At 43.8% G+C, this 16,334-nt stretch overlaps 1 protein-coding gene across 3 annotated transcripts in view; it reads left to right on the plus strand.

Annotated features, from left to right (window-relative positions):
* MINDY4B (MINDY family member 4B) overlaps positions 1 to 16,334 on the plus strand; it is a 1,400,689-nt gene that overhangs the window by 847,339 nt on the left and 537,016 nt on the right. The gene's annotated exons all lie outside the window — the stretch shown is intronic.

Raw genomic sequence — 16,334 nt, forward strand, 5'->3', positions numbered from 1 at the left:
TGATCTTACCTGCATCCACTGATACTTTTTTCTCTGGTCAGCTCACCACTGATACTTTTTTCTTCGGTCACCTCTGCTGGGTTCTCGTCACCTCGGCTGGGTTCTCTGCCTGTCCTGTTCACCTTACGGGCTCACTCCTCTCCCCTTCTTGCCCCCATTCCCCACCCACCCCCACTACCTACACATTTATCTATCCTTACCTCCACCCGCAATTCCCACTACCCAATCACCACACACTCCACCCACCTCTCACTTTACAATTTCCATAAATCACACCCTCCTACAGTATGTCCCCCTCCATACTCTGTCTACAACTAATAGTACTGGTAGCAGTACTCTCTACCCTCACCTACTTAACTCAACTTCCACACCCCTACCAATATCCCACCTTCACTTCACTCAGCAATCTTCCAACCCACTGACATTCTATCTTTCTCTTCTATTTCTCCAGAACTCTATCTCTCCTTTACTACCATATTATATAAGCCTAAAATCTTTCCAATTCTACCCTCAGCCTACCTTCTGTATCACACACACCCAAGCAAAACTTCTCTCTACCCCACGTTAAACCACTCTCAACTATAGACCTCATAATATACCTTCTATACCAAATCTCCCTCTCTCTCTCTGGTGACATCCATCTCAATCCAGGACCCATCCTCTCCCCATCCAATAAAATCACCTCTCCCTCACATCCTGGCAAGCCCACATCAGTTCGCTTCATCAAAATTAACACTCAAAGCATTCGCAATAAAATCCCTTCCTTTCACGTCTGGCTTTATTTATAACCACCCTGACATTGTTACCATCTCAGAAACTTGGTTTAAGCCATACATAAAAGACAAACACATTGTACCTCCTGGCTACCAAATTATCCATAACGATAGACCCAACAAGAAAAGAAGGGGTGTTGCCATTGTTTACTCCACCACCTACATAGTTATCCCATTTACCAACCCCATTAATAAGTTTGCCAACTCAGAAATTACCATAGCCCATCTAAAAATCAGCAATCACAAATATATTTGCATAGCTGCTGTCTATATTCCCCCAGGCAACACCAACAACATTCCAATACTAGAAGACATCCTTTCCTGGCTCTCCTCTAATATAGGTTCATAGGTTGGTACTAGGCTATCAGCCCTAGGGCCTATACAAGCCTAGCCATAACAATTCCCTGGCTATTTATTCCCACATTATTTACTTTCCTGGACCCCTGTCTAGCAGGGTGACTGACGTGATCCCTGGGGTGAATTTCCTTTCTCCCATCCAATCGTCAAGGTTCCTCTTGAAGAGGTCCAAAGAGGCACTCTGCTTGACATGTATGGGCAATCTATTCCAGAGTCTGGGGAGTCTCTGGTCAGGAACCTATCCCTCCAGCATGTTTTGTTTATTGTGATGACAAGGTTTAGATCCCTGGAGCATGAGGCTTTACCAGAAAGGCTCATCTTCCCTATTCCTTGACCTATCCAAAGCTTTCAATACCGTTTCTCACCCCATACTCCTTTCCCAACTCTCCTCTCTGTCTGTCACTGTCTACCATCTCCTGGTTCTCTAACTACCTCTCCAAAAGACAGCAAGCTGTAAAATGGAAATCTTAACCTCCTCCTTCTTAGACATCCCACCGGCATTCCACAAGGTTCTGTCCTTGGTCCCCTCCTTTTCAACATATTCATCAATAACTTTCACCACACCACCCCCAATACATCATTAATCCAGTATGCAGATGATTCTGCAATCATCTGCACTGCTGACTCCCCATCAGACCTACTACTAAAAACTCAGTCTGCTTTTTCACTAACAGAAACCTGGATGCACAACAATCACCTGACCCTAAATGCACACAAAACAAAACTAATGATCTTTACTCACTAAAGAATCTCCTCCTTTAATAATACCTCCTTTACTATATTAAGCCAGAACAATACCCCATCAAAGCAGTATCTCACACTAAATTGCTTGGTGTCACCATTGATGAGCATCTAAAATTTGACATCCATATTCAAACAGCCCTCAGAAATACCCGCCAAAAACTTGGTCTTCAGTACAGGCACAATCGTTACCTCACTCCCTCTACTCAAAATACCTTGGCTTCCTCCTATCTTCTCCCCTCTCTCGTATATGGTGCCCCATTGCTCACCAACCTCCAACTTGGCCTACAATCCAAATTAGAACCCTGCTACAACAAAATCAGCAAATTCACCACCAACTCCAAAAATTCTTCCCATTACTCTCTCTCCCTCTAATCTCTTCAATGGCTAGAACTACCTAACTACCTAAACCTACTTAAACTCACCACGGCCCATACACTCATTTTTAAACCATCCATCTGTCCCGCTCTCTCTAACACCTTAACACCCTATATTCCTAACCGCTCACTCTGATCTGTAAACAAAAACCTCCTACAAATCCTCAAACCTTTCCAGCCCCTGACTACCTTCTCCTATCACACTCCCTAGCCAAGTTATGGAAGTCTCTCCCCTCCTCCCTACGAAACACCCCTAACCACACCATCTTTAAATCTCTCCTACACTCCTACCTCTCATCTCAATGGATTTGCCCCTGCTCTTTCCCTACATGAGCCCCTCCTCACTCATCTTTATTTTCCCAACCATGTCTGCCTCTCCTCTTTGACACCACATTTATCACATACATCTCCTCCAATCTGCCTATTCTGCTGGACTGCATTTTCTTCCCAATTTTTCATCAGATCTGTGATTTACATTTTTTGTAACTGTTGTTTAAAAATTACTCTGCAAAAGGTTAATAGAATGTATGCCCACTGTCACTACAGCTACTCTGTATATAATGTTATCTCTTAACACTTGTTAAATTTTGTTTAACTTTTTCTTTTATTTAATCTACAAAGATTATTAGAAGATCTGAAGTAGGCAGACTTCATTTGTCTGCAACCTGTGGGTATCGGATCCGACCTCGGATCCGAGCCGGCATTTCAAAAGCTTAGGCTCCGAGCTCCTAGCTCCTCCCTCTACCCATAACCCCTTGCCAATCCCTGACTGACCTCAGATTTCGTTTGCCGCTTTCAAGTAGTGACGGATTCCTTGAGCTCCTAGTGCAGATAAGTTTTCTGACAGAAAAATTTTGAAAAACTTTAACTTTTTTAATTTAATTAGTTAGAAGTGGTTGTGTTAGGCTTTCCTCTCTCTATTCTTTTAATTTTTTCTCGGGTTTTGCGTAGTTTGTGTGTGTGTGTGTGTTTTTTAGGCCTGTTAGGGCTTAACATGTCTGAAGCCCATAAGGCAGTATTCTCTAAATATACCGAGTGTGGCCATAAGCTGTCCCCAGCGGATGGCCACACTCGGTGCGTGAAATGCTTGGGGGTTGAACACCTGTCATCTGGTTGTACCATTTGTGCAGGGTTCAACCCCCGAGCTTTGAGGGAGCGGAGGTCGAAGCTGGTTCTGGCGGGACTTCTCCCTCCAGATACCGCCCGGCTTCTGCCCCTTCTACACAGCAAACAGTTGCTGTGGGCTCTCCTCCACCGGCTGGGACTCAACCTCCCTCTAAAATGCCGGAGGAGAGAGAGTCTTCTAGGAGAGAACAGAAGGAGAGGCACAGTGACAGGCACCACAAAGCGACAGCTGAATCTTATAGTTCGGCTCCTCCATCCAAGCGGGCCTCTCCTGTGCCTTCTAGCTTCCTCCTCCTCGGCTCCACTCCCCTCGGTTCTCTCCTGGGCCCGAGGAGGAGGAGGCTAGCCCTTCAGCGAGGTCCCCAAGGCGGCTCTCTAGATCTGCTTCGGTGGCCTCGACTAGATCCACCTTCTCCATGAGTGAAGCAGACATGGACCGGATGATGAGGAAATTCATCCAGGCCCAAATGCAAATGGGAGTGCTCCTAGCCCCCCCCCATCCGGGAGGGGCTTCGACCCCTTTTTTCGCCCCTTTGGCTCCTTCTCCGACCCACACCATGGGTTCGGAGCTGTCGGCGCCGGGCAGATTTGGATCCGGGGGTGGGTCGGATCAAATAGGTCGGCGCACCTCGGATCCGTCCCATCCCTTGAGTGCTTCGGGTGCTTCGGACCCGACCTCTCGGAGCCGAGGACCGAGCCTCGGATCCGAGGGAGCTGGTGTGTCTTCGGCTCCGTCTAGGTCGGAGCACACCGGTCTCTCGGATCCGACGGTCTCGGCTCCGGCTCCGATCCGTGCGTCGGATCCGAGTGGGGGTCGGCTCTCGGGGTTTAGAGAAGCTGGCTCCCCCTCGGCCTTCGACGTAGTGGAAAGGGCACTGTTGAGGACTTCCGGACCCCGGTCCCTGCCACGGCTCCATCCCGCGCTCCCTTGCAGTTGGGCCAGGCCCCACCAGCGGTCCCAGGGACAGCCCGCCTTGATGTCCCAAGTAGTTCCCTTGGAACATCCAGCTGCGGAAGAGTACTCCTCGGACAGCCCCGAAGAAGTACCTCGGAAGCGTAAGTGCAAAGGAGGCACATGGACTCCCCGAGTCCGTTACAAGACACAGACCTGGATGAAGGGGAAGGCTCCCCAAGGTCACCCCTGAGGACGTCGCATTTGGAGACATTATGGAAATGTTGAGGATCAGGGGGGGTGGTCTGCCCCCAAGGCCTCCTCAGACGAGTCTGTGTTCTTGGTGGCATTCGAGGCGGGCCCATCTACCTCTTGGGTGTTCCCTCTTGCCAACCCTCTGGTGGACCTTATATCCATCAGGCGTGGAAGGATCCGGACACCGTTGAGCCTGTACCCAAGCGTTCTGACCGTATCCTTTCCCTCCGGACCGCACTCACTGGAGCAAAGGCCCCCCAGTAGATGCCATGATGATGGCTGCAGCCACTAAGAGGGAATTGGCCCAGGAGAGTCCCTCTATGCATCCTCCGGGCAAGGAGTCCCGCTCGATGGATCGCATTGGGAAGCGAGTTTTCAGTTCAGCAACCTTCTCTTTGAGAGGCTGAACTACATGGCACACGTCATCAGGAAGCAGCGGGATCTGATTAAAGAATACGCTGCATCTCCCCAGAGTCCATGTCGGGTGAGGATAAGCAGGTATACTCCACCGAATGGCCACTCTTAGAGCAGTTTCTAACACATCTATGCGGCTGCTTTCTCACGCTACCGAGGGAGCCGCTAGAGCCAGCGGAGCAGGCCTAGTCATGAGGCGGCAGGCCTGGCTCTGCCACTGTGATTTCAAGAGAGCCCTTCAAGGCGACTTTCGCGAATGCCCCCTTCGATGGTTCTGCCTTGTTTGGCAAAACTGTTCGCGAAACATTAGTCCAGAGCGAGAAGGATGGGAAGACGCTGTCTGCCGTCGGAGTCCGCTTCTCAGCTCCCCAGAGGTCCTTCTCGAAGAACCAAAAGGGACAGAAGAAGATGTGGTTCCGGAAGTCGCAGCAGTCCCAACCTGCTCCGGATAACCAGTCCTTCTGTGGCAGAGGAGGACGGGGAGGTCACCGTTCTAGAGGCAGGGGGGCTCCTAACAACTTTGGGTCCAGAGAACCTTTCTCTGAGAGACCCACGCAGCAGCCCTGAAGGGTTGCCTGGCTGTCCGTCTCTGGAGGCAGTCGGGGGGCGTTTTTTGAGGCACCTAACTTCTTGGGAGTCCATCACAACAGACCGTTGGGTGCTTCGCGTGATATCCAGAGGTTATACAATTCCCCTATACAAAGTTTCCAGATCTCGCAGCCTCCCAGATGTTCCACCCGACCAAAGGGAGGCAGCAGCTATCGAAATTGGACAGCTGCTAGAAAAAAGAGCTATCCAGTGCGACCCCCCAGATCAAACCGGGTCAGGGTTTTACTCCAGGTTCTTTTTAGTGCCAAAGAAGACGGGGGACTTAAGACCGATCTTAGATCTTTCCCTGCTGAACCTGTCAGTAACCAAGCAAAAGTTCCGGATGGTCACCCTTCAATCTATACTCCCCCTCTTGAGGGAGAACGACTGGATGTGCTCCATCGACCTCAAGGACGCGTACTACCACATTCGCATGGACAGACGGTCCAGGAGGTTTCTTCGCTTCCGGCTGGGGGCCAGTCATTATCAGTTCAGGGTCCTTCCCTTTGGTCTCACCTCAGCCCCCAGGGTGTTCACCAAAGTTCTAGCTGTTGTAGCGGCCCACCTGAGGCTCCAGGGATTACAGGTCTTTCCGTACCTGGACGACTGGCTCCTAACGGCATCATCAAGGCATCTTCTGTGCTCAGCCAGGGACTACTTCCTTCGTATAGCCCCAAGGCTGGGCATCACTGTCAACTGGGAGAAATCTTTACTGCACCCCACACAAGTTATAGATTTCATAGGAGGAAGACTAAACACCAGGTCAATGCGAGCCTTCCTCACCCCAGACAGAATTTCCAACCTGAAGTGTCATGTCGCAGCGGTCCTGCAACCATTTCCAACAGCAGCTTCGGTCCTGAGGGCCCTAGGTTCGATGGCGGCAGCTATCCCGCTTCTTATTCATGCGTGCCTACGCATGAGGGTTCTTCAATGGACCCTTCAAGTTCAGTGGTCTCCTCTCTGTTCCTCTCTCAACACTCTGATAGTGGTCAGCAGAGCATGCAAGGATTCCCTTCTTTGGTGGCTTCGATCTCCGGAGCCTCTGACAGGGAGACCTTTTTGTGCAGCATTTCCCCAAGCCACAGTGACCACGGACGCTTCTTGCCTCGGGTGGGGGGGCATTCTGCGGGGAAGATTGTCCAAGGCACGTGGAACTCCATAGAGACTTTGTTGCATATAAACGTCCTGGAAATGAGGGCGGTGCTCCTAGCGTTGCAAGCACTTCACCACGTTCTTCCTTCAGGGACTATTGCGATTCAGACAGACAACATGTCGGTAGTCTGGTACATCAACAAACAGGGAGGAACCAGGTCCTATCCCCTTTGTCGAGAGGCCATGAGAGTCTGGGAATGGGCAATTTCCACCAAACGCTTTCTTGTAGCAACGCACATTCCGGGAAAATCCAACATCCTTGCGGACAAACTCAGTCGCACCATTCTTTCCCCTCACGAGTGGTCTCTCAATCCTCAGGTAGTGAAGAAGATTTTTGCCGTTTGGGGGCAACCCTGTTGCAATCTTTTTGCCTCTCACTCAAACGCCAAATGCGACAATTTCTTCGCTCTGCTTCCCCCACCAGGGAATTCCCGAGACGCGCTGGTGCATGCTTGGCCTCCCGGTCTCCTTTATGCCTACCCTCCACTACCTCTAATGCAGAGGCTTCTGCAGAAAGCCAACAGTTTGGGGAGCAGAATGATTCTCATTGCCCGTTCTGGCCTCGTCAACCCTGGTTCCCCTTTGTATGGTCTCACAAAGTGAATCCACCCTGGATTCTGGATCCGATTCCGGATCTCATTTCCCATCCTCTGGGAATTTCGGTCCCCAATCTACACCCTGAAATTGACAGCTTGGCTGCTCCAGTTCCATCCTTGATTAGGACTCCCGGTATCTCGTCACCGGTCAAGGCCATTCTAGTGGCAGCTCATAAACCTTCCACTAGGCAGGTTTATCAGAGTAAATGGAAGAGATTCTCTATTTGGGCGGTCCAGAAAAGTTTGGATCCTTTTCAGCACCTATGTCGGCAGTGCTGGATTTTTTAACAGACCTCTTTCATCAAGGGGCAAGTTCTTCCACGATTAAGGTACAATTGGCAGCCATCTCTCATTATCACATTGGTCATGAGACAGCTCCCTCATGACGAAATTGTGCAAAACCTTTCTTAAAGGGATTTTTTTTGTTGAGGCCTCCAGTCAAAGACATTGTACCACCTTGGGACCTATCTTTAGTTCTGCAAGCCCTTACTGCTCCTCCCTTTGAGCCTGCAGCGTCTACAGACCTGAAGTACCTTTCCTGGAAGACTGCATTCTTAGTAGCTATCACTTCAGCCAGAAGAGTGTCTGAACTTCAGGCTCTATGCGTCAAGCCGCCTTACCTTTCCTTCTTTCCAGATAGGGTGTGCCTCAGGACCAATCCATCTTTTCTTCCAAAGGTCTCTTCAGAATCTAATATCAACCAATCAATCAACTTACCTGTGTTTTTTCCCAAGTACTCAAACAAAGGAGAATACAAACTGCATTCCTTGGATGTTCATAGACAATTACGATTTTATATTCACAGAACAGCTGGTCACAGGCAATCAGATCAGCTGTTCGTCTCCTTTGCTAAATTTGCTTTGGGTAAAGCAGTTTCTAAAGTCACACTATCGAGGTGGATTGCTAATTGTATTCTGCAGGCTTATGACACTTCAGGTAGACCTGCTCCTCAGAGGGTTACGGCTCATTCTACTAGGGCAGTCTCCACGTCAGCCGCCTTTAAGTCCCGTGTGTCATTGGATGATATCTGCTGGCAGCCACTTGGGCCTCACCTCATACCTTTATTTCTCATTATAAGGTGGATGTTGTTTCCAGAGGAAGAGCATCCTTTGGCTCAGCGGTGCTCCGAAACATCCTTCCATGATGGCCGCCCAAGATTCAGGTAGCTGGGGACTCTGTCCCACAGGTTGCAGACAAATGAAGTCTGCCTACTTCAGATTTAGAAGTTATGTACTCACCATAACGTTCCATCTGAGTAGGTGACTTCATTTGGATGCAACCGTCCCCCCTCCATCCCCCTGACCTTTATACAGCGAGTATTTTTTTGCTTTGTTCAGGTACTGTTGTCAGTATTATATAGGCAAACTCAATCTGAGGTCAGTCAGGGATTGGCAAGGGGTTATGGGTAGAGGGAGGAGCTAGGAGCTCGGAGCCTAAGCTTTTGAAATGCCAGCTCGGATCCGAGGTCGGATCCGATACCCACAGGTTGCATCCAAATGAAGTCACCTACTCAGATGGAACGTTATGGTGAGTACATAACTTCTAATTATGTTCTCTGACACTACAGCTACTCTGTATATTATGTTATCTCTTAACACTTGTTAAACTGTTTCTCTCAGCTTATACATCTGGAGCATTTCTCCCCGGGCCTCCGCTGAAAACAGGCTCTGTGGAACCTAGTCGGACATTCCCGGTCAACAAATGTTAAATAAATAAATAAATATATATATTCTCTCTGTTATGCTTGTTGTGTTATTCATTGTCATTGTTAATGGGGCCTTCGCCCCTCCGGGCCTCCACTGAAAATGGACTTTTCTTGGTCTAGTAGACTTCCCGGTCATCAAACTGAAATAAAATAAAATAAATAAAAATAAAATCCCAGTGCATTGTGGTCATGTTAAGCTGCATACTGCAGCTGATACATTTGCACTCCTACAGGTATTGCCATTGCAGTGAGGTGAGCTGCTCCCTCCCCCCAGTATGAGCAAACTGGTGTCAAGTGCCCACTCCCATCCTCCTTTACCTGATCCCTCTAGCATCCATGCTGCTACATGAACATGAGTCCTCTGGAGTGCAATCATGACTCTCTTTCTCTGCACCATGGGGCTGACGTAAAAAAGTACTTTCTTCTCTCTCTCTCTCCAGCACATTTTATCTTGTATATTATCTTTTGTGTCCTGTTGTTCTTACACAACTTTTTGTGACAGACAGTACTCAAATGGACTCAGAGGAATTTAATTTTCTATGATTTCCTTATCTGTTGGCTTTTGTAAGACTTTGCAGACTAACCATTTCTGGTTCCTAAACTTGTGTGCTCTTTTTTTAATCTACAGTATCTTTGTTATCCTTTAAATTCCATTTGTCTTGTAGATGCATTTGATATATAGCAGTATACAAAACTACATGCAGTACTATATTTGGAGTCTTGAGTATGGAGAATATTAAAACTCATTTTCCCTGTTGGAGATACCTTATCTTCTGTATCACAAAATCCTGCCAGCCATGTTCTCTACTTTTTCACTTTATCTGTTTACATATATGAAATGGAGATATGACTACATGCAAGTTCTTTATACTTTATTTATAGATGCTGCTCTATTTCCTTTCCTGAATTTCTGCTTTCCTTCCCTTTGCTGAGTTACTGCTTTCCATTTGTTTTATTTGGCACTTCTACATTTAATTTAAGCTTCAATGTGACTGATCATTGCTTATTTGTTGCCAGTAGTTTTTTTTTTAATTTTATCTCCTTCTTGTATTTCATCCTTTTTGACTGTCTTTGCATCATCAGCAAAATGCAATATTTTTCCTACCAAACATTTTGCATCAACTTCAGTCACCACAATTGAAGACGACATCTTTGGGTATTGACCTCTTTGATACAGAGATGATCACCTTTTCGTCTTGGTGAACTCTTTACCATCTGTCTTTCTAAATCGTTTTATCTAGCCATTGTTTTGCTAATTGTTTCAACTCTTAGAGTTCACTGTATGTTGATCTGATTTGCCCACTAAGGGGTTATGCAATATAGTATCAAGTGCCACTGCCTTTTTTATGCAGTTAAACATTTTATTAATTTGTCTGGCATGCTCTTCCTATTGTTATGCCATGCGTCTTTGGGTCCCATGCCCTGTAGGCTTCCAGGTGTTCTAGATTATTTCTTTCATAATTGATCGCATTATTTCCCCCTAGCAATTGAGGTCAAGCTGACAGGTTAAGGATTCCCATCCTGTCTATTTCCTCTACTCTTGTGAATAAAATTCACATCCGCCCTCTTCTAGTTATCAGGAACTTTACCCTGCACAGGACTGCTATGCATCATTATATACACAATTATTAAAGTTAAGTAGGGTCTCCATACCAGTCTCTCTGATAGCCCACTAGTAACTATTTTATCAATATATTATTACTTGCCAATTTTCTCACTTCATGTCATGATAAAGAACTATATAATTCCCAAAATAGTCTACAGATCGGTGATGCTGTTCTGTGTTTGTGAACTGCTTCATTTGGAACATTGATATAAAATGAAACACCAGCACAAATACAGATAAACTAATGTCTGAATTAACAGAAGTGGGCTTAGGTTTTAGTGAAGCAAAATTATTAGCAACAAAACCCAGGGCTGTGAATTTTAAAATGTATCTCATTTAACTCAAATTCAGTTTTAGGTAAACAAATGTCAGACTGGCAGATCCATAGATGCATGGGAATGAACAGTATCCATACTTATGCAGACCAATTATATCAGTCACTTTCCTAAAGAAACAGTTTAGCTCCCCTTCGCCTGAAAAAAAGTTAAACATGATTTGCAGGGGAAATGTTTCCTCATAAACATTTGGAAAGTAGCATATTTGCAATGCTTTATACCTAAGCATTAATGTATCAGTACCAAAGTAGTGTCATATATAAATAGTTCACTGAAGGTAGTTTGTAGATGTGGAACAAAAACTCTTGCTTTGAAATATTTGCAGATATGTAAATACTAAACTATAACTTTAATCACTACTGTGATTATTCTTTTTCATTTGGTTGTGTGGTTTTAACTCACTTCAAAAGTATGTAGAAACCATAGCTCATAATCCCCAGTACATATAAAGAGTTGAAACCAATTCAGAATCATGTCACAAAGTTATACTAGTCAGGTCTGAGATGTTGAAGGAGCAAAATGGTGTGAAACCTCAGGATACAGACTGATAGTGGTTTACTAAACAATCACCCAAGGTATAATAGAGATACAGCACTCATAACTCCTTAGATTCTTGCTTTCTGTGACTGCTACAGAAACAGAGATTTAATCCTAAAAAGTTTTTTTTTCTGCAGACAGCTTTTCCATTAATACTGTATATAATCTGCCTCACCTTCATCTTTTGTAGAAACTGTGTTTTTTATCATTTATATACATACAAAATCTATAATAATATATGATATACATGGGTGTAAGGCAGATAGTCAAATATCCGCATCATCGACATCTGCGTGGTTGACACCATTTAATCAACTGAAACAGATGGTCCACAGGTGTGCAAGATCAGCAATCCCCAGGTAGGGGAATATTCCCTTTCTCAGGGGATTGTGCAGTCTTGGAGTTAGTATACATAACTAGCAGGAGGTGTGGGGTGCACTCCCCACATGAGGGGTACAAGGGGCTTATCCTCTGCAAAAACACTTGCATTTGGTTTAACCTGTGCCAGAGTAATCTTCAGAGCATGTACATGTATCAATATTATGTCTTTCATTGTAACTTTGTCAATATTTCGCTCATTGACATTGAGGTCGTTCAACCAGCTGCCCTACATCCATATGTATTTATGTGTATATATATATATATATATATATATATATATATATATATATATATATATGTGTGTTTGTGTGCGTGTATATATAATTCCATTTGATATTGCTTTACCATATTACAAATTGTGAAATATTGTTTCTCATTGTTATCAATTTTTAGTCATCATGAAGGAAGTAAGGAAGGACAGAAGGAATAATTACTGTAAACTGACTTTTTAAAGTTTATTTCCAAGACAGTTTTTTTAAAGAAAAGTCTTACCTTAATAATGTTTGTTGATGTGTGTTGACTTCATCTTTAGTATCATAGATGTTCCTTTCTTCTCTTTGTTGAAAGGCTGTAATCCTTCCCTGCTTTTTGTGTGGAAATTCCGTTATCTTCACATATAAATTCTGACTTATTAGCCTTGTGTTCTCCAGATTAAGCAGCTGTTAAAATCATTATTTCTGTCTGAATGGTAAAATTGGCCTTCACTACCTTAATTTGCTTTCTGGACTGGAAAACTGATCAGATGGCAGATTTTTACAACAGGGCAATCCATTTATTTCTAACATTTGGTATCATTTAGTCCACTGGGTCGGTAATTTTGGTGCCTTATTGTTTAGCATGCCTGCTTTCATGACATCTTTTGATTCTTTATGTCTAAATGTGAATTAATGAAACTGTTGTTGTCTGTTAACCATACTCTGCACAGTTTGTTATGGGTATAACAGTGAATTTACAAATGGTATGCAAAGTAGCCATATTGCACTCTCCCATATAAGACATATGTCATGCTATGACACAGTGGTACACAACCTTTTTCCACCCCTCTTCCCCTAGTAAAAGATACAGTTCTTGCAACAACATTGCAAACTGTAGTACACATTGTCCGTATGACCACTGACTTTCTGGCAGTATGCAACTTCTTGTGTGCATCACTCAGACTGGCTTTTGATTACAGTGCTGCTTTGCAACAATATTGTGAATGACGGTTGGCATACTTGGTTTACAATGCAGTACTGTGACAAGCCTTTACAACAATGATGATATATCAGCACTCCTCTGTTTGTGAGGAGGCATTCACAGAATACTCTTCAATTTTTTTCCTGCATCCTTTCAACTGATGACAACTGGCCAATACTGCACTGTAATTACTATGGAAAAACTTATGTAATTAATCTGGCCATGTGGGGACCACTAGGCCCCCAGAAGCCATAGGCTTCTAGATGCCATGAGGTGCAATTGTGAACCTTTTTGCATCGCTTTGATCCAGTGATGGCATAAACAAATTGTTTGACTAAGGAAATAAGTTAAACAGTTGGTTACAAGAACAGAAATCATATCTGGAAATACTGTCTGTCTTCCTACCTACCCTCTCAAAAAAAATCTCTCTCTGTCACACACACACACACACACACACACACACACACACACACACACACACACACACACACACACACACACCATACTTAACTACAGGTAAATCTGATAATTTACAAAAATCACCTAGAGTATTTAATTATAGTGTTATAATACACCAGCAGGGCACCTGGATAAACCCACACAGACAGTGGGAGAACGATGCACACAGAAGGAGCCACAACCAAAAACTCAGAGAGTCAAGCACTGTGAGATGGCGACACTACTCACTATGCCAGTGATCAGTTACTTCACACATATCCTGGTCAGACCATCAAAGACCAGCACTTATTGTACACTATGCTTATGTGCTGATGTCGAATTTATAGCTTATTACCCTTAAATGCACTGCAAACCCCCACACACATAAAAATGCACACTCACAAACGTAAGCTGTGGCAATGATCATTTTACACAAATTTCAGCAAGTACAGTACACTGTGTGACAATGCTCCTACCATGCCAGATCACTGACTGTATAGCAATGATCAAATATCAGTTGAGGTACATCACTTGTATTAACAGTTGGCCTCTGAACCCATCAGTTATGGCCAGTTTATCGACTGTGTACTTTTCAGATGTCTGTGATAGAAATGACAAAAATAAAGCATTCTAGTATTCCAGCTTACTTTACACATATGCACATTAGTTCTGAAAAGCCGTATTAACAACTATTTAAAATGAGCAAACAAAATGATGTTATATTCATCCACAGACATCTCCTCCACCCCCCCCCACACACACCAAGTAGTTCATCCACATACACAGTCTCCCAACTTCCCAGCAATTATAGGCATTTCATTGACTATGTTAACCTCAGATGTTCAACTGAAAAATAATGGCCCCAGTAAATTAGCCATATATTTACACAGAAAAGTCATCAGCCACTGTAAAATATTCCCATCTGCTTCACACAATTACACATTAGTCCTGCAAATCTGTGTCAGCTGCCCATTATATCTGGTTACCCGATGAGATTAAAAAATGCTGGCTAAAAACAGGAGTAAACCATTGATCCCAATTTCCAGATGCTATATATATATATCTCATATTGTATTGACTTCTTAGGAGGGACTTATGCCTGTCCTACAGAGCAACCCAACACTCAAACCTAATGAACTTACTGCATATCCTTAAATCAAATGGGTCTAGGACTACCCATTCCAGGGACTTAAATATGGCCTGCAACTTAAATATGACTTGCTGGAGGGACAGATTTATCTCCCTGTGACTGCCACGTCTTTGGAACAGGCTGCCAATTCATGTGAAACAGTGCACCTCTATGACACTGTTCAAGAGGAACCTGGACAAGTGGATGGGGCACTATAAATTCTTACCAGGGATAGTGCCCACAACCCTCCTGGACATCGGCAGTCATAACTAAATGCAATCTTGGGTATTGACTAATACTTCTACGGTATTACATTGGGTTGAAATGACTAGCTTAAAATGACCTCTGGGTCGACACTCTACTATGATCCTAATTTGTAGTTTAGACATATATGGCATTTGGGAACTGTAAACAACGAAAAAAATTCACAGTGCTGTTGTCACACAATCCTAAATATATTGCAGTCACTGGTTTAGTCTTTTTTTCTCATTTGCAGGTATGTCTAGAGAAAGTTAAATCTCACCCAAGAATAATTTTTGTACATATCTTAAATGTGCAGGAATGCACTTGTTCCTGTGGCTAGGAAGTTGGGCAGACTACTGACAATTTGATGCTTCACACCATGGAAAACAAACAAATGCACTGTTGACTGCACAAGTAAATGTAAGAAGGGGCACCGCATGTGATATTAATGAACATATTCACGCGCGCACACACACACACACACACACACACACACACACACACACACACACACACACACACACACACACACACACCACTGACATCCCCAAGGTATAAACATAACATTGTAATTTTGCACCTTGGTGTAATCAGTAGAATTCTTTTGGTCTGCCAGTTACGCAGCATCCCACAATTCATTACTCTCCAATAAAGCATTTCAACATTGGTGCTTCTGCCTTATTTAAAATGTTTACAGCAGAGTACACTGCTTATGTATCCCAACTTGGCTTTACAAACCTGCCTCAGAGATTCTTCTTTGTTTTTTTTTTGTTTGTTTTTTTATTTTTTTTTTTTTATTAGCATGTCTGGTTGGTCATCATATTGCTGGTCAGACAGTTCTTCCTATATATTAAATTAGGTCCAGATATATCTATTAATGACATGATTACAGAGTCTCCATTGTGTTGTTTTGTCCTCTTCCTACTTCCAAGTCAGGCAAGACTTTGTAAGGCTCCTTTCTAGTGATCATTCTTTTCTCAAAAAGATCTTACTTTCTTCTTTACAGACTTTCCTTTCTTCTTTGCTGCTTCCTATTTTTGACAAGACATTTTATTGTTTTAAAAATCCAGTACAACACATTGCATCATATTTAAGCACAGCAATTACATTTTAGATCATATTATAACCATTTAACAACAAACTTTTGCTAATATAGTAAACAAACGCATACAGAGAGATAAAAAGAAAAAAAAGTAATACTGGATGCAATATTTCAATTACACTGTAGTAAAAAATATTCCATAAATCAACAAATTCTTTTGCATATGAATTTTTTTAAAAATCGGACATGCTTTATACTCATGTATGACAAAGTAATTGTACTATTCTTCAGGGCCAAACTTCCATGACTAAAAAAATGATGTCAAGACTATTAAAATATTAACTTTAACCTATAGTAACTGTATATCCTGAAGTGACAACCTTGGGTTGGCTACTCCTAGAAGCCAATAGGCAGGGTTAGACAGATGGGGAAGGTTACTTCTAGTAGCTAACATTACTGGCTTTGCCCTTAA

Source organism: Protopterus annectens, chromosome 4.part1 (genome assembly GCF_019279795.1).
Source record: "Protopterus annectens isolate FY-2018-M chromosome 4.part1, PAN1.0, whole genome shotgun sequence".
NCBI lineage: Eukaryota > Metazoa > Chordata > Ceratodontiformes > Protopteridae > Protopterus > Protopterus annectens.